Raw genomic sequence first — 20,384 nt, 5'->3', positions numbered from 1 at the left:
AATGAAGTAGAAACGTCCATATTATCTTTTTATTTTTTTTATTTTTATTTAGCAAAGCAGAGGATAAACAAAAGCAGAAAAAAACAAATATCCTTTACGAGGGGTTTTAGCAGCTCAGGGTAACATTGAGTAAAATCATCATATATTTGACCATAAGTATTCTGTACATAGCAGCTTATTCATCACTTAACAAAATGCCTAAAAAATTCTATTCCCTAATATCATTTTGCTATCACAATATCACAATATGATAATGAATGGTCCCAATTCTACATATCCAGCCAAACTTGTTTTTATTCATAAAGTGCCTTGTGCAAAAAGTGCTAAGTGCAAAATACTACCATATTATACCAACACACTATTCCACAAGACCAACTTAACTGGCCTCTACTATCAATATACATAAAGTCTCTTGTGCTAAAGTGCTTAGATACAAAATAATCCCCATTGCTATAAGGAAGTAGAAGGCATAAATTCATCATATATTTGAAAATAATTATTCTGCATTTAGCAACTTACCCATCACTTAAAAATTGGCAAAAAAAAAAAATCCTATTCCCTAATACCATTTTGCTATCACAATATCACAATATGATAATAGATGACCCTAATTCTACATATCCGGCCAAAATTGTTGTTATTTATAAAGTGCCTTGTGCAAAAAGTGCTAAGTGCAAAGTACTACCATATTATACCAACATACTATTCCCCCAGACCAACTTAGCTGGCCTCTACTATCAGTATACATAAAGTGTCTTGTGCTAAAGTGCTTGGATACAAAATAAGGCCCATTGCTATCAGGAAATAGAAGGCATACAGTGCAAACTTACAGACACATCTTAAAATTGACATATTATTACTATAGAAATATTGTGTGGAGGCTAAAAGTTCCCTGTTGTTATACTTCCAATTTTTAATAAACTTTCTCGTGGATCCTATTCTTTTGGCATAAGCCTCTTCAAAATATTCAGTCCGACTCATCTTATTCCCCCATTTAGAATAAGATGGTCTCTCCGTTGACCTCCAGTTTTGCAATATTAGGGAGCGGGCCACCAACATACAGATTGCCATATAGGATTCTTCTGACCTAGACAAATCGCTTCTCTTCTTTGAAATGCCAAAGAGCGCGATCTCAGCTCCGGGTTCAATTACCTTGTTAATATCCAGACTGATTGCAGAGAAAATTTCACACCAATAATTGCCCAGTTTGGGACATGTATAAAAAGTATGAAGCCAATCTCCCCCCTACAGCCGTTGGCATCTAAAACATCTTTTTTCTACACCCGAAAAATGCTTATTTAATGCTTTGGGGGTTAGATAAGCCAGCCAGCGCGATATAAAAGACATTCTCTTGAAATTGACTGCACGAAGAGTCTTGCCATGTAACTGGGCAATCCGTTCCCATTCCTGTTTTGAGAAGGAGCAGTTGGTTTCCTGAGATATTTTAACTAAAATGTCATCAACTAAGGGAGATTCTACACCCTTTCTCAAAAACTTGTAACAGTTACCTATCCCTGTTAATCCTATTTTATATAGAACAGTGGCCAGGGGTGTTATGCTTAATGATAAATTGGATTTCTTTATAAAATTAATTATCTGCAGAAATCCAGATTGCAGTCTAAAAGCAAATTCCCGAATAGTCATATACCTATTTTTTTGGGGTAGTTTTGCTGTTGTTAAAAAGATCAGAACTTGAGATCCACCCTCCCGAACCATCTTTTCATAAAAACAAAAATGTCAAATAAACCATTGGACCTCAGAAGACGTGCTGTGGGGTCCATTATTGCTGCCATATAGTACATACGCATATTTGGTAAAGCTAAGCCCCCTTGCCTAGTTTCCAACTGGAGTATACTCAATTTTACCCTCGAGCATTTTTTATTCCAGACAAATCCCCTGATCAAGGAATCAACTTCTCTAAAATACTGGGAATTAATTCTTAGCGGTACATTAGAAAAAAGAAAGATCATTAACGGAAGGATCGACATTTTTACTAAGGCGACCCGGCCAATTAAAGTCAATGGCAATAGTGTCCATCTATCCAACAGATGTTTAATTTTGTTTAGCATTGTTTCATAATTCAGATTAAATAGTTGATCGAACTGGTTGGAGACATAGATCCCCGGGAATCTAATTGGTTCTTTCTTAAGAGCTTGGATTTTCAAGTTTTCAGGAAGCAAATTACAGTCTGAGTTCATCACTAATACCTCGGTTTTACTCTGATTGATTGTATATCCACCAATCAGTTTGAGTCTACTAAATTCGCCTATCGCTTGATCTAAATTTGGTCTATCTGGATATAGATATAAAATAATGTCGTCAGCTAATAGTTTAATTTTGGCCATTCCTGGTATGGGTGGCTTAATGTCAGGATTTCCACGTATCCTTATTGCGAGCGGCTCAATAAAGAATGTAAATAAGATGGGGGACATCGGGCACCCTTGCCTGGTACCTCTATTTATATTTACTGTCCCTATTGAGTTAGAATTTACCACCACCCTTGCTTGTGCATTGTTATAGATGTTTTTAACATATTTACTATCCCCTCAGGAAGCCCAAACTTTAATAAGCTTATAAATAAAGCTTCCCAATTAACCAAGTCGAAAGCATTTTTGGCGTCGACCATTGAAATTAAAGTTGGAATTTTATTATTGGCTACATAGTTTAATGCCTGAATTAAGAACCCGGTGTTTGAGGCCATCGATCTTCCCTGGACAAAGCCGGACTGGTCGACATGAATTAATTCCCAGACAATCGGGTAAAAACGCTGGGCCCAAATTTTCATAAGAATTCTAAAATCAGCATTAAGGAGACTGATTGGCCTATACGAATTGACTTCTTTGTCATCCTTCCCCTTTTTAATAAAGCTGATTATGATGGATTCCTTAAAACTAGAAGGGACCTGTTCTCCCAGTCTAACCACATTGAATAATTTGGACAAGAATGGAGACAATTCTTTAGCAAAAGATTTATAAAATTCAATTGGGAGCCCATCGGCTCCACATGCTTTTGCTCCAGCAATCAATTTTACTGTATCCCAGATTTCTAAATCTGAAATTTCACTCTCTAGTTTATCTACCAATAAGGTAGATACCGTAGGGAGATGGACTTCATCGAAATAACTATAAATATGTTCCGTCTCTACCTCGTATGTTGTTGAATACAACTGAGAGTAATGATCTAAAAATACTCGGGCTATGTCATCCTTATCTCTAACTATATTTTGTGTTTTGGGATCAATAATCACCATAATTGTAGATTTCTCCTGTTTGGCTTTTGTCTGCCCTGCTAACATCTTCCCCACCATTTGACTCTCTTCATATGTCTTTTGTTGGTAAGTTTTAGAGCTATTAATCTCCTCGATTAAAAAAAATTCCTTTAAGGCCGCTTTCGCCCTTTTTGATTGTAGGGGTGCATCTGCTCCTCCCTGAGACAGAAAGGAGACTGAAGCTTTAGACATATCCATCTGCAGCTTGTTGATCTTGTCTCGCCTTTCTCTCATCTGTGCGGCAGATCTTGCTATCATATGACCTCTTATCGCTGCCTTAAAGCCTCCCCAGAATGAAAAGATTTCCGCGGTGCCCTCATTCCGATTAAAAAACTCCTGTATCCATTCCCTAGTTGAAGCCACCCATATAGAATCTTGGAGGAGGAGCCGGTCCATCTGCCACCTGGACTGAGCTTTTACTCCCCCCTCAATCTCAACTTTAACTTCAAACAGAGAATGGTCAGAGAACGGATTAGTCCCTAGAGAGGTGCCTAATACTCTTAGAGAATGAGAGCTAAGGATAAAGTCGATCCGGGAGGCTGTATGAAATTGCTTGGCATAACAAGTAAATTCGGCCACCTGGGGATTGCAGAACCACCATTGGTCTACTAATAAATGCTCCTGCTTTAGGTCTTCCAAAACTTTCTAAGTCTGAGGTTTCAGCTCATTTGTATTCTTATTAGAGGTATCTTTCTTCAAGTCTTGAATAAAATTAAACTCACCACCAATCCCCGGGACTCCTCTAAGTAGCTCAGTAATCCTGAGTAATGGGGTATTATCATCGACTATTGGACCGTAATAATTTATAAAATTTAACAACATTCCATTCAACTTAGCCTCTACCCAGATCCATCGCCCCTGCGGGTCTCTCCTAATTTGCCCAAACTCCCAGGGAAGATTACGGCTAAAATATATTGCCACCCCTCTTTTAGCTAGCCTGGCAGAGGCAAAAAACACATGTTAAAAATATCTAGGAAGAAACAAATTAGGAACATTTGTTTTCAAATGCGTTTCTTGGAAAAACAGGACCTGTGGGGCGCAAGAGATTAACCATCTTATTAGTGCCCCATACTTGGATTTATTTAGTATCCCATTGACACTCACAGATTGAATACAACACCTACTAGTCATTGTTCTTCCCCTTTTCAAGCTTGATCATAAACTTGTGCTTTTCTGTATTCTTAGCTAATATACCTCTGCTTCTGCTCATTTTACACCTGAACTTTTTAACCACCCACAATCCTTCTCTTCCCCTCCCAACCACCCCCCAGAGGTGAGACCCCTGCTTCTCCACACATTCCACCTCTTACTCTTCCCCTCTTCTTTTAGAGGTGCCCTGTGATTGCACCTGGTTAACCCCCCCCCTGTGACATTAAAAAAAAAAATTCATATTTCATGGTTGATCTAGTTAAGAGTAATAGCCTTTAAAAGCTTACTAAATTTGTTATTACTTCATTTTCTCGCCTTTCTGGTCTTTCCCTTTCTTTTCCAAATCCTAAATTAACAACAAACCACAAACACCATTTTTTTGGGGATTTTCCCAACTAAGAAAAACACACAAAGAAAAACACAGATATAACCCGCCTTACTGAGGCCCTGACATCTCCTTGAGGAACTCCTGTGCATCATCTATGTTAGTAAACATGTGAAACTTCCCTTTAACAAGGACCCTTAATTTAGATTGTTGGGCAATAGATGCCTGTGCTCCATGTGCTTTAAACAAAAAGAGCAATTTAACAAACTCCTTCCGTCTCCGAGCAGCAGCAGCCGACATATCTGGGAAGAACCTACAATTTGAAGTTTAATTTACTGAAAACTGCTTTTGTTGTATGACCCATGTCAGGATCTTCTCCTTGATTCGATAGTCTGAAAAATTAACTAGTATCGTCCGTGGACCACTTGAACTTGGTAGAAGGTGAAACGGAACCCTATGAGAAGTGGAGAGGCAGGCGGATGCCGGAGAGCCACACCTCCGTGTAATCGCAGGTAGCCACTCCCCCCGTGATGGCGGTTTTTGGCGTTACCTGGTCGGTTGTACACTGACGAGCTGCGTGAATGCGGCGGCTTGATGTTGGAAGCCACGGCTGAGGTGGAGAGAGGAGGCGAGAGTAGCAGCTGTGGTGCTTGTTCGAAGACGGAGATCGTTTGGCCTCTTCCGTGACTGAGCCGGGTTTCAGCAGCTGTACAGCGTTTTGAATGCGGGCGTGGCGGAGAGAGGCAAGGGTGAGAGCAAGATAGTGGAGACTGCGGTGCTAATTCGGGCAGCGGTGGCTCCTTAGAGAAGAAGGGAAAGTTTGGTGGAGAGAGGCTTCCTTGAGCCTGTGCTGGAGGAGGCGGAGGAGGGTTTGGCTTTCGGCGGTTCAAGGTTCGTGGGAAAACGGAAGGAGTAGAAAGAGGTGACCAGGTGAGGAGTATCGATTGAGGTATAACATGCAATAATACCGCAGCAGCAAGGTAAAGAAAAAATGAATGATTTTAGCGTCTGGAGGGGGAGAAGTCTATATCAGCGGTAATATAAGGCATTGGAATTGGAAATTGGACATTGGAGCATATGAGCACTTGAGTGTAGCCGCTGTGAGGTAGCTGGGTGTTCACCACGATTATTGGCCGGACTGATTAGGCTAATCAGATTAAGATGGGGAGGCGTGACAAACTGGGTTGGTTGGTATCCAGAGGAGACACGTCCGCCGCCCTAAAAGTAAAAACACTGCTGGCAAAGGTGCAGAAAAAATTGACACTGGGAGGTAGCAAGGCAGGTATAGTGGGGGAGTCTCACCTGCATAACTCCAGTTTCAAGACTTCAGAAGATGAAAAGACACCACTGGAAGCAACAATTGGATCTCCTGGGTGGTCTTTGGAAGTTAGAACCCCCCTATAATTTCTGCGAGTAAGCCTGCTAGTAAACCAGAAGTTATGGTGGATCAGACAGAACAATGCTAAAAGGGGGGAAAATGACAAGAAAGAGGAAGGGGGGAGAAAGGAGTTCCCCCTCTTCGCGAAAAAATCGGTACAACCTACCTCCCAGCAATCTACTTTATCGCCATCTCAGAACGCATCTCCTAGTTACGATATCGTCTCACCAGGTCCACTCTCACTTCCGCTAGACCTAAGTTTGTCAACTCTGGCATCTCCTAAAAATTCCAATCTGGTACCAGCTACTCCAGATAATCAAAGCCCGTTACCTTCATCTTCAAGTGCAATCCCCATTACTGCGATGCAAAAACCAGACTTGAATTTGAGGATTCAGGCACCCCCGGCCTCTTCAGCCGCCTCACCTGGTGGTAATTTAGAGCAAGTCTTAGCTAAGCCATCAACTTCAGTCAACCAGGCGAATCTGATGCAGATATCAGACGGGAGGAATTCAGTCCTCTCTGCACAAACACAGGTTGCAGAGAGCCAGCAGATACCTAATCTTCAGCATGACAAGGAAGTATTGAATGTATACTCTGAGGATCCAGAAGCAGCAACTGGGACTACTAAACAAATGGAAATTAAAATATTACTTAACCTTATCCTGAAAGAAATTAGGGAGATGAAGAAATCCCAAGAAAACGAAATTGCTTCTCTACATACAAGATTAAATAAAATAGAGGAGGCAGTCACATGTCTTCCAGGCAGAGTACAAGGAGCTGAGTCGCGGATCTCTCAGTTGGAGGACAAGATGTCGGGATTGCTCACTAAAGTGCGGGATGTCAATAAGGACAAGCTTTTATTAGAAAACAAGCTGAAGGAGTTGGAGAACCACTCGCGGAGATCGAACCTTCGTATTGTTGGTGTGCCGGAGAGGGTGGAGGGAACGCAGGCACCACAATGGGTGGAATCCTTCATTAGAGAAAAGGTCCTTCCGGAGTTTAGTGGAGACTTTAGTGGAAACGTCCATATTATCGTCAGAACTAGTGGTTCACGTGCACCACAGAGGAGCCGGGGGAGGTAGCGCGGCAGCGAGGCGAACGGACGCTGCTGCGCGTGCTACCACCGTCGGGAATGGGCGTTACAAAGGCGGGACATGCACCCGCCTTTGCCCAATTGTGTGCGTGCTTTTTTTTTAAAAAAGCATGCGAAAGCCAATGGCAGCCGCGGAAAGCTGCTCACACTCACGAGCGTGTGAGCAGCTTTAAAATACACCATACAAAAGGCTCTCACGCTGCGCAAGCAGTGCTGCACACTGCAACGCAGGCGCGAGCCCTAATGAAACAAAAACGTTTCATTTACTTCTTTTAAATGCATCCCATTTTCCTTTATGGAAAACGGGCTGCATTTGAAAAAAAAACTGCTTTATTTAAAAGCAGTCCCAGACATGGTGGTCTGCTGAGCCCAGCAGGCCACCATACCTGAGAGGGCCTGCCAATCCCAATGGGGTTGCAAATTGCAAGAGGCTCATTAATATTCATGAGCCGGTCAATTTGCGACTCCATTGGGAATCCCTAACAGTGTGTTACACTCTTGTACATCCTAAATAGCGGCTCTCCAATTGCAAGTCGCAAAAGACTCACAATTTGCGAGGCGCTATTTTGGCTGTTGTACATCTGGCCCTTAGATCAGAATGTCTTGAGATTCAAGCTTTGAAAACCATACACAAGGATAACCCAACAATTAGATAACTCGATTACTCGGGGAGCTTCTCATAACCAAGGTGCCCTGAGAAGACTTTCTTATTTTCCCACCAATTTAAGGGCCACTGTTCAGTTTTATATTCTTTTTTTACAGACACCTATGTTCATATTTACCACTCAAATACATTCTTTTCATTAATGCATGATTGGTTACTTTTCTGTATTAATCCAGTTTCTTCCAGCTGCGTTACCACGTCTTCAATACTAAATTAATGTTGAGGCTTGCCATGAAGCCTAGTAAGCACTTACTTTGAAATAGTCAGGCTACCTGACACTCAAACTGTCTATTTCAGGAGGGTCCCGGGTCACTCACAGCAACGAACATCTTTGACTTGTCATGTTCCAATCTGAAAACAAGGAATTTAGCTGCCTTTCTCCATCTGTCAAACACATATTCTAAAGATTTTTTTTAAAATCACGATTTTTGATTTTAGTCTAATTTGCATCTATTTATTAGATTTTCTTTTTATACTCAATCATTTACACTTCTTAGATTAAGTTCTTGTTTTACTCTTTGAAAACTCAATCCCAATTTAAATGAAATCTCGAACTTGCAGTGTCACCTTACACTTCCATGAAAGGGACCACACATGATAAATTGAAGACAACAACAAAAATATGAATAAAACATCTATTTCTTATTTTGCAGACTCCAGTTAGGGTGCGGCTATGTTTATGTAATTAGTATTATATTTCTTTTGTTTGTGTACTGCACACTGCCTGACAACTAGTTCTAGATGTTCTTGGCAGGCGAGGAAGGATTACACAAAGCTCTTTTTTTGTCATAAATGAACAAGTAGTATGGGCAACAATGTATGCTTTAAAAAAATAAAAAAAAATAGACACAGTTAGGAACAGGCATACTCATTAACTAAAATACTTCTTTGTTGACAGGTGATTTTGGACACTGTGACCCTGACGTTTTGCAGAACCAGGTAGATTGGCATGTTCATGTTTGCATTACATACCAGAGGGATATTAATTGTCAAACATAAGTGGAACACTGTGTAGGTGGGTTTAGTACTGCTGTGTCACTTCTCCAAAAAAAGTGGCTCAGACAGACCCATAAGAGGTTTAATTTATCAGAATACAATGGGCTGATGTCCTGGTTCTTTCCAAATACGAATGGACCTGCTGCATTTTCAGCTTTTAGCTGTCTTTTATTGATAATGTAGGCAGATCAGCATATAGGTCGATGCTACAGTGTGAGCATGAGTTGACTAGTTTTACAGTGATCATGGGGTGGCTTTCAAGAGGGATAAAGGAGAAGGCACTTTTAAACAGTTCATGTTGGTAAAAGGCAGAATAACCTCGTACATAGGAATTTAACCCATTACATTGCATACCGCCATGGAAATCCTCTCAAAAATGGTATCTATGAATATCCCCCCACTCAAATAAAGGTTGAAAAATGTGGGGCAGAATAGTGCAAGAACGTACAGCTTCCTGGAGGACCAGAATTTCAATAACAACTGCAATAAAGGTATGATGCCAGGAGGCCTATACCCATACTTTAAAGGATGAAGGGATAAACATACCTAACTTTCCTTGCATAATGCCTCAGGGTTTTGAAAGACACACTCCTTCATAGGTTACTACCAAAAAGGTAGGAGTTGGCGAGGAATTTAACTTGCCCAGTAGCCCAAGGTTTCTATTTAATTTTAAGAAATAAATAAATTCTGGCTGTGTATGCTTTGTAGGGGGGTTTGAACTACATCATCCATTTAAACGTCACCTACCCAATCGAAGACAAGATAGACTATGTGAATGAGACTGGGAGAACAAAATATTTGGCCACCCTACTCAACAGTACCTCTGAAAGCTTTGATACAGACTGAAAGATAGATTCTCAGGTGTGAATTGGGATAGAGAAACATCCAACAGCTGGCAGAGCACAGCTAGAGGTAGTAGAATGTCAGCCCTTTTGTTACAATAAGCAACCTACTAGAATGCTAGACATCTAGTGAAGCAAATTCCCCATTTTGTATCCCTATTTTTGATGACATTAAGGCTCTGTTTCATGTAGCACTGCTAATCAGGGCCACAGTATGAGTGTCCTGGCCTTAAAATTGGCATAGGTAAAACTGGTTTCGTTCAATTGGTTTATATAATTTCCTATAATGAAATAGTAGATGGCACATAAAATGCATCAGTGAAATGTGATTGCAATGTCATATGTGATCCTCAGTGTGAATGTACACCATTAAAATGTATGGCAAAGATAGATGTCTCCCAGAAGCACCACTGTGCTCTGGCTGGCCTGCAGTTTAAATGCATTGTAGTAACACATGGCAAGGAAAAGTGCTTCACAATGTAGGAAACTATATTTTTTAAATTAATAAGTTACCTCTAAAGTCTGCCTTATATGTCCATACGGCAGGGTGTCTCATACATAAAAAGTGGCACACTCTATACTTAAAAAAAAGTGTGCTCTCATAGCGACTGAAGGTCTAAAAATTATGTGTGCCAAGTTTATAACATCAAAAACGAACAATGTACAAATAGATAGGGCATACAAACGGGGCAAAGAACTAGAATGCTTCCTTAATGAACACATCCTAATAGATATAATGGATGTTGACAAAAAGGAGCCACTTATCTATATTCCAACCTTTAGAGGAAGAGATTCTTCTAGTACAGTGGATTATATTTTCATGTCCTCTGACCTAATAGATAGAGTTAATAAGGTTGGCATCCTTGAAACTGCCTTTGGGGACCATAACGCTTTAGAGGTCAACATTGGCTTAGGCCCCACGAATGCCGTTGTTCGATCCCTGGGGGCAAGGGATATTACGGTTTCAACTAACAAATTGAGGTTAAAATGGCGGGGGGTAAATAGTAAACAAGTAACGGACACTATCACAAGCAACCATGGTCCGTTACTTGAATCATGTTCTCTGGATGATGGGAACTATTGCAGAATAGTAAAAGACTTTTCTAAACTCTGCATTACTATTAAATCCCTCTTAAGTGTCCCTATCAAACAAACCGCCCCTGAGCCAAGGTGGTTCGATCGTCACTGCTCGGCAGCAAATAAAGCTCTTCGTAGAGCTTTAAATTGTAAACCGAGAAGTAAAACAGATGTGAGGACCGCTAGACTAAATTATAAAACAGCTACAAGCTCAAGGAAGGCTGCTCTACTAACTGAGCAATGGGAGGCACTAACAACTGCTGCCACCCTGGGGAGCAGCACCACCTTTTGGCCTGCCGTTAAAAAGATGCGGGATATGGGTAAGCAATTAACCCCGACCAGTTGTACCATAGCAAGTGAGCAATGGGAATTGCATTTTTCTAAAATATATGCCAGCCCTGGCGTGGTTTTAGAGGATTATACCCCAGGAACAGTGGAATCCCTAGAAATCACTGTGGGGGAAGTCATCGTGGCCATAAATCAGAGCCTTGGAAACAAGGCACCTGGGCCCGACGGCTTCCCAATAGACATAATTAAGCACAACCCAGAACTCTGGGGAAATATTTTTGTCAACCTTTTTAATAGTCTACCGTTTGCCCCAATACCCGCAACTTGGTCCACGAGCACAATAGTGCCTATTTATAAAAAGGGCGAAAGATCTGAGCCCGCAAATTATAGGCCTATTTCGCTCTTGGACAATACTTTAAAGATCCTGGGTAGGGTACTCTACAATAGAGTTAATGACTGGGCTGAGGAAATGGGGGTACTTGACCGTTGCCAAATGGGTTTTAGACGCAAGGTGGGAACCATCGAACAATGTTTAAATTTAAACCTTTTAATTAGCAAATATAATATTGCTAAGGCGTCTCCCATTTACTTGGCGTTTATGGACTTATCGTCCGCATTTGACCTGGTAAACAGGTCGAAATTGTGGTCGATTCTATTGTCGTATGGCCTGGACCCCTCCCTGGTACACTTCCTTGCCTATTTACACAAAGATACAAAGGCACAAGTACGGATTGACATGGAGGGTACACTCTCTGGTCCAATTAATGTAGAGAGGGGGGTGAGACAGGGGTGCGTTTTAGCACCCCTACTATTTATTATCTACATAAATGGCCTGAGAGACTCCTTAAAAAAGGCTACCCAAGATGTCCCTAAAATTAAAGGTCAGCAACTACCGTGCCTTTTATACGCGGATGACGCTGTGCTTATGGGATTAACACCCAACGCCCTACGGGCACTAGTCAGGGATTTTGCATCATATATGGGGAATTTGGATTTAAAAGTAAATTTTAAAAAATCATTCATCATGTCCTGTGGGCCGGGTGCTAAGCAATTAAATTCTATCACGATAGGAGCTGACAAGCTGCTCCTAACTAAAACATTCCCATATTTAGGTATGGTCTTTGCTGCGAACGGCCTGTGGAGTGGGCATATTGCCCACGCCACAGGCAAGTTCTCAAAGGCCATAAACTCTATTTTATCTCTCCCCAAACCGAGGAAAGTTGGAGCAACTAAAGCAATTTTAAAGATTTATAGGCTCCAATGCATCCCAGTGGCAACTTATGGTGCCGAAATTTGGGGGTCGGTAAAAACCCCCTCAATACAAAGAGAAGAAAATCGGCTCTGTAGGAAGCTACTGGGGGCTCCGATTTCATCGTCAGGGTTTATCTGTCACTCGGAGCTGAATGCACCCTATATTAGTGACTTTATTGCAGCCAGGCCTGCATTATTTTGGCTAGCTATCTGGGTAAACGAATATGCTAGCCTAACACATGACATTTTGAGGGAATGTCTGGTTTGTGATAAATGGAATAAGATCCCATGGTTCCGTGGCATACAAGAGAGTCTGTCTAGTATAGACAGGGGCAACCTCTTTGAAAACCCATCTTGTATACAGAGGGCAGACAAAAAAGTAGTCCAACTTGAACTGTATGCCAGTTTACAGGGAAAAAAGATTGTCAGAAGAGATAAAGAAACAAACTGTTGTGTCCTATATTAACAATGGTCTATTAACCCAGCAGCTTCCGTTGTATTTGACTCTACCAATGTGCTACTGGGAAAGATCTCTATTGTTCAGACTGAAAGCAGGAACGGTAAAATTTTTACTTTGTTTTCCTCTGGGACACACTGTAGTTGACAAGACTCCGTGTCCCTGTGACGGAACCAGCAAACAAAATGATGTACATTTCTTCTTCATGTGTAAGTTTTATATGAAATACATTAAATGGTTTTTAGCACCATATTTTAAAAAATGTAGACCCATTTCCCTGAACCAGTCTTATTTGATGCTTTTAAGACTGGAGGATGATGAACTCATATTTCGGACAAGCTGTTTTTTAAAGGTTATTTTTAATGTACGTAGAAGTATGGAATACCCATGAATTATTAATGTCTATTGTTTCTTTCTTGCACTTTTGAAATGCGTGACGTAGTAAATGCACTAATAATGTACCTTATAGTGTCTATTGCACCTATTGTAACTGTAATTGTAAATGCCAATTGTTTTAAAGTGTGCTTTTATGGATTTTTGAAATCCGAATAAAGATTTTTGAATTGAATTGTGTAGCTGTGTGAAATTGTAGGGCCAGCTACATTTTAAATAGACCACGCTGAGGTGTGATTAAAATGTTACATTTTTAACCACAGCTTAAGAAAATGCTTGCAACAGCATCAGAATTATTTTTTACTGAATTTTCAGAATCTGATTTAATGATGACATCTGATACTTGAAACCTTATGTAGAAAAGTAGGTTTTTAAAAATGTACTTTATGCTATCTGAGCTACTGACTTAAAACCTTGAAGTACAGAGGAGTGTTAACTGCTGACCACATAGCAGGGATTAGCTATTTAAGAGTGGACGGAAACAGATGGCAGAACAAAGGGCAACCTTAGAACAACCTCTTTTGACTTGTAGATGCAAACGTGTGCTTCACCTATTCCATTCCAGGACCCTCCTACACAGCCAGTTAAAGTCAGGGTGAGAACAAGTTTACACCCTATCAGGTTGGAGGAGAACTCATCTAAGTAGGAGTGCAGATATGTCACTGAAGATAGGCCAATTTAGTGGAAGAATGGCTCCGTCATATTGAAAGAGGGCCTCCTGGATAATGTTTTAAAGGACAAAAAAAGAAGTGCAACAAAAGAAGAATGGGGTCTGCTGGAATATAGTTAGGATTGAGTGTAAGCAGTTTTCCAGTCCTTGGCTAGTGCACAGGATGGGCATGTTGACCACTACCTCCTCAGAACATTCCATGACCCGATAAGCCTCCATTAGAACAAGAAGGTCCTGATAGAAGAAAACTCTTGAGAAGAAGAGGTCTAACTTAAGAGATGACTTCTGACAGGTGCTGGTATCCATGAACCTGAACTGCACTCCATGGCTCAAGTGGTTGACGTCCTGTTTACCTTCTTTAGGGACAAAATAACCAGAATGAATCTGAACTCCAAAAGGGACCTACCTGAACACAGAGGCCTGAATCTTCAGGATACCTAGATGGAGAGATACCTGGTGCCCACACCCCTACTCTGAAGAGCTAGAGACTGCAGGGCTGATCGGAAGGCATTTTCCCAGCAGTTGGATAAACATGGCACTTAGCAACCTGTCCTTGTCCTCTAGAGGTTGAAAGAAATACTAAGACTTAACCAGGAAACCAGGTTATACCCATTTCTCTGAGGATTGCCTACTGCTTGTGCCACAGTCACCAGGGACTGTGCAGATATTCTCTCTGAACTGAGTGTTAACCTACCTAGTCTGTGTTTATTAAGTCGGTATGGGTTCTACTCTCCTAAATTAATAACTCATTTTCTGGCAACCAAGATATCTGCTAGCATGGACAGGATTTCTATCAGTAGCTGTAACCTACTGAGTTATTTGGAGCTTGGTTCTTTGTCATTTCTTTCATTTCTGTTATTAAAGGATTTATCTGTATTTGAAAAATACAATTGCCCAGCAGACACGCAACAAAACTCCCCACATGATCACATTCTCACTGCATCCACCCTCAACATTCCACAGCATGACTACCTAGTGTATGCATGCTCATCCATACCAGGTATTACTTTCTCATTCTCACTGACTTTCCAGCATTAAAGTCCGCCATTAACTTTATTTTGTTGAAGGCGACGCTGATCCACTCTCTCTCCCTCACATGGATTCGTGCATCCTTTGTTATGGTCTAGCCGGTGACCGAAGGACTGCAGTTTCAGATTCTACCACTAAGATGGAGCTAGTATTTTATTTTACCTTGGGCTTTTAGGTGTGATACTTTAGTTTACGTTCCCTTCTTAGTGTATGCATTTCGAGCCTGCTGCTCGTTCCCTGACTTCCTGCTTAACACGGATGCAGCTGTCATTGTAAATAATGTTGTGACAGACAGTGTTTTCAATGAATCACTCACTGCTTGTTGAATTGCTTCCCTGCCTACAAAGCTGCACTGGTGAACTCTTCCCCTTCCACCTACAACTGTCTGTGGCTTGGTTTGAGTACATATGCAAGCCGTGGATACTGTTGTGTATGGCCCCTGACACAGATCTTTAGAAGACATGTATTTTAATGATCAGATCAAAGTTCAAGAACTGAATGTCCTGAAAAATTCAGTGAAGCACCGGAAGCGTAAAAAAGAAATCAACCTCAAAACTACCTACAATTTGTAGCAGTGTATCAATAGCTTTGTTGAGATTTCTGAAAGGCAACACGTGTTAGCTTTGCTCGCCAGAAAAAGGATATATTGAACTTAATGCTAGCGCGCGTGTTTAATTGCTAGTAAATGTGTTTGGCATCTTTTTTCTGCTCCCAAGGAATATGTATACACACGTTGCCCCGATTCGATTTAAGTCGATTTGCATATAATTCTTTGTCTGACTAACATATGTAATCTAGTACCGAATCGTTTTGAAGGAATCGTACATTGTGTGAATGCCACCAGTTTTTTTAAGTGAATAAAGCAGCCAGAAAACATGCTCCGATGGATTGCTGAAATGAGCTACAAACACAACTACGACAAATATACAACATAAGGCAGTCATAGTCACCAAATACAACTCCTACATGAACAGACCATAAGCACAACCCATCTAGAAGTGTAAATCATATCTGAAACTCTCGTTTAAGTTAAAGTGCAGTATGTCAATGTTTTAATAATTGTACAAACAAAAAAATTGTAGCAGACAACACCTTCAATTTAGCAATGGAACCGTACTAACTCCAACTAAATTGAAACTATAAAAGAATTACTCAAATAAAGTTAGAAACATAATTATATGTCAATATATGTATACACGTATGTGTGTATAATTATTCACTAGCGGTCGCCAGTAGATAGTTATAGTTAGGACCTATTTTTCATGGGAAACATCATTTACTACGAAGTAATTACCACTAATAACGTTTTCCACGAGTCACTTACCACGAAAACGTCTTTTAAACGCGGGTGCCTTCCACGACCTCCACTACCACGCAAGTACGTTCTGCGTGGGCTTTGGGGGGGAGACGTGGTATTCCTTCCAGTCGTTCTGCGTGGGCTTGGGGGCTGGGGAGGGGCTGGGGGGGTACTTGGGGGGGCTGGGGGGGTCTCCCCCCCCCAAAAAAAAAAACAACAAAGGAGCAGGTTACTTCGAAAATAAAAATACGCACTTCAGTACCACTGAAGAAAAAGGAAAGTGCCTCCCCCAAAGACGTGCCGTGTACGTCAAAATAGCAGTCCGTTTTTAATGTTGGTAGACGTGTTTTGACGCTTGTTTCGATGGTGGATGGAAGGAAGGGCTGCTGGTGAAAGACGGGAAGGTGTAAGGTAAGTAAATAATCTTTATTTAAAATATATAAATATTTAAGCGCACAGTAAAATAAAAGAATTTATAAATCTAGGGTAATTTGTTGTTTTTGAATGTTGAAAAAAAACGATCGAATGGGTTAAGCAGTTACTACAAACTCTAGACATACTTTTTTTGCCTATCAATTTCATTATGTTTCATTTGTGCTTAGTGGACGTTTCTACGCGTGTTATAATCCATTGTTGTAAATTCCAGCGTGGTAAAGCCACTTGCGAACTAAAATTCGCGTGGTAATGCCATGCGTGGAACTTGCAATCGTGGTAACATCATATATTCATTTTTCATAGGAAATCCGCAACATTCTATTTGGAATAACTTTGGCGCCGGTTGACGAATCTTCGCGAAATTTTCAAACTTGGTGGGGTGCTCGGGTCCGCTCTTATCCTGAAAGTCTTGGGGTGATTCGTGAAGCGGGGGCTGAGAAAAACGGGGGGTCCCTAAACGTGTTTTCCCCATGCAATTTCCCTTAGGACCTTTAGCCGCAGCTACAGTCCGAACTGCTGAACGAAATTACACCAAATTTGGCAAAGAGGTAGTCCTTACTTCAGACTCGTGCCTTATGCTTAAATGGTTTAAATCCGTTCAGTAGTTCCTGAGAAAATGACAGTTAAAAGCATAGATATATCTATGGCGTCGGAGGGTCCGCTCAGCCTACGCGCACCCTGCTGTGCACAAGCTGTATTTTAATTGGCTGTCAACACTCCAAATGAGGAAGTGTTGGCAGCCTTCTTGTGCCTCGGTAGAACCGAGGCACAAGAAACCTATAAAACAAACGCGCAAAACGCGAAAAGAGGGCAGGGTAGAAACACCCTGACCCACTAGGGCTCTTCAGGGGGTCCCACAAGAACCCCCAAGGCCACAAAAACATATATATTTTTTTTAAATCAGCAAAATCTGTGAAGTACGGGCTCCCGCGCTTCTTTGGTAATTGGCCCCCGGGGGCAAAATCCCGGGGGCATTACTCATGTAAAGGGGGGCCCAGAGGGGCCCCCCAGCCCCGGGGACCGCCACCCCCAGGGCTTTATTTAATTATCTGCGGGGGGCTCTCAGGCCCCCCAGCCCCGGGGACCGCCACCCCGGGGCTTATTTCAATTGTGCGGAGGGGCTCTCAGCCCCCCCAGCCCCAGGGACCGCCACCCCCGGGGCTTCTCAATATTCATTGGGGGGGCTCTCAGGCCCTTCCAGCCCCGGGAACCACCACCCCCAGGGGCTTCAAGTTCTTTGCAGGGGGCTCTCAGGCCCCCCTGCCCTGGGGACTGCCACCCCCTGGGGCTTAAACAAGTGAATGGTGGGGGGGCTCACGGCCCTCAGCGGCCCGGGGACCGCCACCCCCGGGCTTTATTTTTTTAAAATATACCCTGTGTGAGGGGGCCACCTCCCCGGGGCTCTAAATATTGAGGAGAAATTCATTCTCTGACTTAAAATGCGCCACAGAGTGTGTTTGCAGACATGTCACCTCAGGCCACGCCCCCTTCCTTCACAACTGTGCAAACACGCCCTGTGGGGAATTAATTCTCTTTCAATACTGAGGGTCCCTGAGGGACAAATAGCCCAACAGGTATCTCCAGTATGTGCCAGGGAGCAGCGTTGCAGAAAGGTGTTCAGAGGCCACGCCCCTTTTTACACCTCTCTGCAACGCAGCTCTGTGGTGCTTAATGGAGGTAACTAGTGGGCTAGTTTGATCCTAGGGACCCTTGGGATTGAAGGGGACTTAATCTCTCAACTTAGAACGGTGACACGCCCTGTGACATGTTTTAAGTTGGGGAAAAAATTCCACTTTAAACCTGAGGGACCATGGGGGCCAAGTAGCCCACCATGTGCTTCCAGGAAGCGCCACTGCGCTGCGTTGCAGAGAGGTGGTGCAGGCCGTGCCCCTTTTTACATCTCTCTGCTAGAGAGAAGAAAAAAAATTAGGAACAAAAGAATTCTCTTAGCGGACCTGAAGTGCATACACAAAATGACTTGCATGTACCATTTATTGCAAAAATATATGATTATTTTATTTTTTGTTATTTTATAAACTAGTCATAATAAGAATAATTAAAAAAGGGGACAATAGTACATTCAGAATAACAATTTTCTCTTTACAAAATGATACACGGTTATTTTTTACATATAAATATATTTCAGAGGATACTGTAATGTATTGTCTTAGTTTGTCTTTAAAGTGCATTAAACATTTTCATAAATCATGTGCAAGGCTGCAAGATAATATTAAAGATAAGAACAGATTATTTATAAGCATATGTTTTCTATAGAATAATTCCGACGCGCGTTTCAGCTGAAGCCTTCATCAGGATGCCATGTACATTTATAGTTTGAAACCTAATATCTCATAATCAGTATTTAGTCCTTTTTGTTGTTTCTGCTGGGATCAGTTATATCCGTATTAGGAGTAAATCAGCTGTCTCTATGTAAGACAGAGTTGTCCATCTATGTGTGTATTTACTTGGTTATTCTGGATGACAAAATGATCTGTCTGTTTTGTCCGCAAACTAAACTATCTTATTCAAGGGGCATCGGAGCCTCAATAGTCAGCAAAATGTTTAGAAGTATCTCGTGTGCACGTTGCACTGGGTCGGCATTAATAACCGCAACGCTGTTTGTAGAAAATATCAATTGGCCGAGGTAATGTTACAGGCCGTCCATGGCCCACTGATAGGGATATCGATTCTAGAACCTCCTGTGCTGAAAACGATACAGTCCTGTATAGTGTGCCCAACATCGAACGAAGTCCCGGTTGCGAGCGTCTCACCAAAAGGATGTCATCAATTCGTGCACCTGACCTACATCTCTCTGCTACGCAGCTCTGTGGCGCTTACTGAATGTACTATGAATTCCGATTTACTCACCTGTTATCAGGAGAGACCTCAGTGCTGCATCTTTGAGCCCAGTACTGACCCTGAAAAGTAATTCTAAGCATACTTACCAGTAACTTGTATTTCCTTCCATAGGAATTCATTGTCTGGTTTTCACCAGAAAAGTTCTGTCTATTTTTACAAACTACAAATATTCCTAAAAAATTGCCTGTATGACTTAAACGCATTCTTTCAACTGTTTACAGGAGATGCACCAGTGCTGGATCCAGGATCCATCACTGAGTAAGACAAAAAGGACAATAGCACTGCTTACCTGCTAAGTGAATTTCCTCCCATAGGATAACATAGGTGATTCTATGTGAAAAAGTTTCTAAGTGTCAACTTTTAAAATAGAATAATATTCTTTAAAAATCACTACTGTAACCAAAACGCTTTTACTTAACTGTTTACATGGGATGTCACAGTACTGAATCTAGGATCCAGTCCTGTGGTTAGAAAAGTAATCCATAAAATAACTAATTGCATTTAACTAGAAATCCCCATTGAGCTCAATGTTGCATTGTGTTTGAAATTGTGTTGCCCATTGCAACAACTGTAACTACTGTACTTAAACAGTCTATTGCCTATTTGCAAAGTATTTAAAGTAAAGTAATTCATTCTGAGAAAGTACATTTTGTGATGTAATGTATAATGTAATTATAATGTAATTTAAAAAATAAAATATCTAAAAATAAATAGTTTAAAAAAATGTAGTAAATCAGTATCAGAAAAATAAATATAAGAATTAATACATTTTAAAATTGTCATTTACAAAACCTTTGAAATGCACTGAAAAAAACATAGGTTTCAGACATGTTATAGTAAGGGATTAGCATTTAAAAACCTTAGAAACTCACTGAAAAAGCCATAGGTTTTAGGGGTGTTATGGTTAACTGGA

At 41.3% G+C, this 20,384-nt stretch overlaps 1 long non-coding RNA gene across 17 annotated transcripts in view; it reads left to right on the top strand.

Annotated features, from left to right (window-relative positions):
- The window catches only part of LOC144828501 (uncharacterized), a 2,902,672-nt gene that overhangs the window by 2,405,933 nt on the left and 476,355 nt on the right, over positions 1 to 20,384 (top strand). For 15 of the 17 annotated variants that reach the window (XR_013610467.1, XR_013610460.1, XR_013610459.1 and 12 more), the window contains one exon: positions 8,776 to 8,816. The exons of the other annotated variants lie outside the window; for them this stretch is intronic. This is a non-coding gene — a long non-coding RNA (uncharacterized LOC144828501). The remainder of the gene's footprint in view (positions 1 to 8,775; positions 8,817 to 20,384) is intronic. 17 annotated transcript variants of the gene reach the window in all.

The sequence above is a fragment of the Lissotriton helveticus genome, chromosome 4_1, assembly GCF_964261635.1.
Source record: "Lissotriton helveticus chromosome 4_1, aLisHel1.1, whole genome shotgun sequence".
Classification (NCBI taxonomy): Eukaryota; Metazoa; Chordata; class Amphibia; order Caudata; family Salamandridae; genus Lissotriton; species Lissotriton helveticus.
This window is presented reverse-complemented; position numbering and strand designations above follow the sequence as displayed.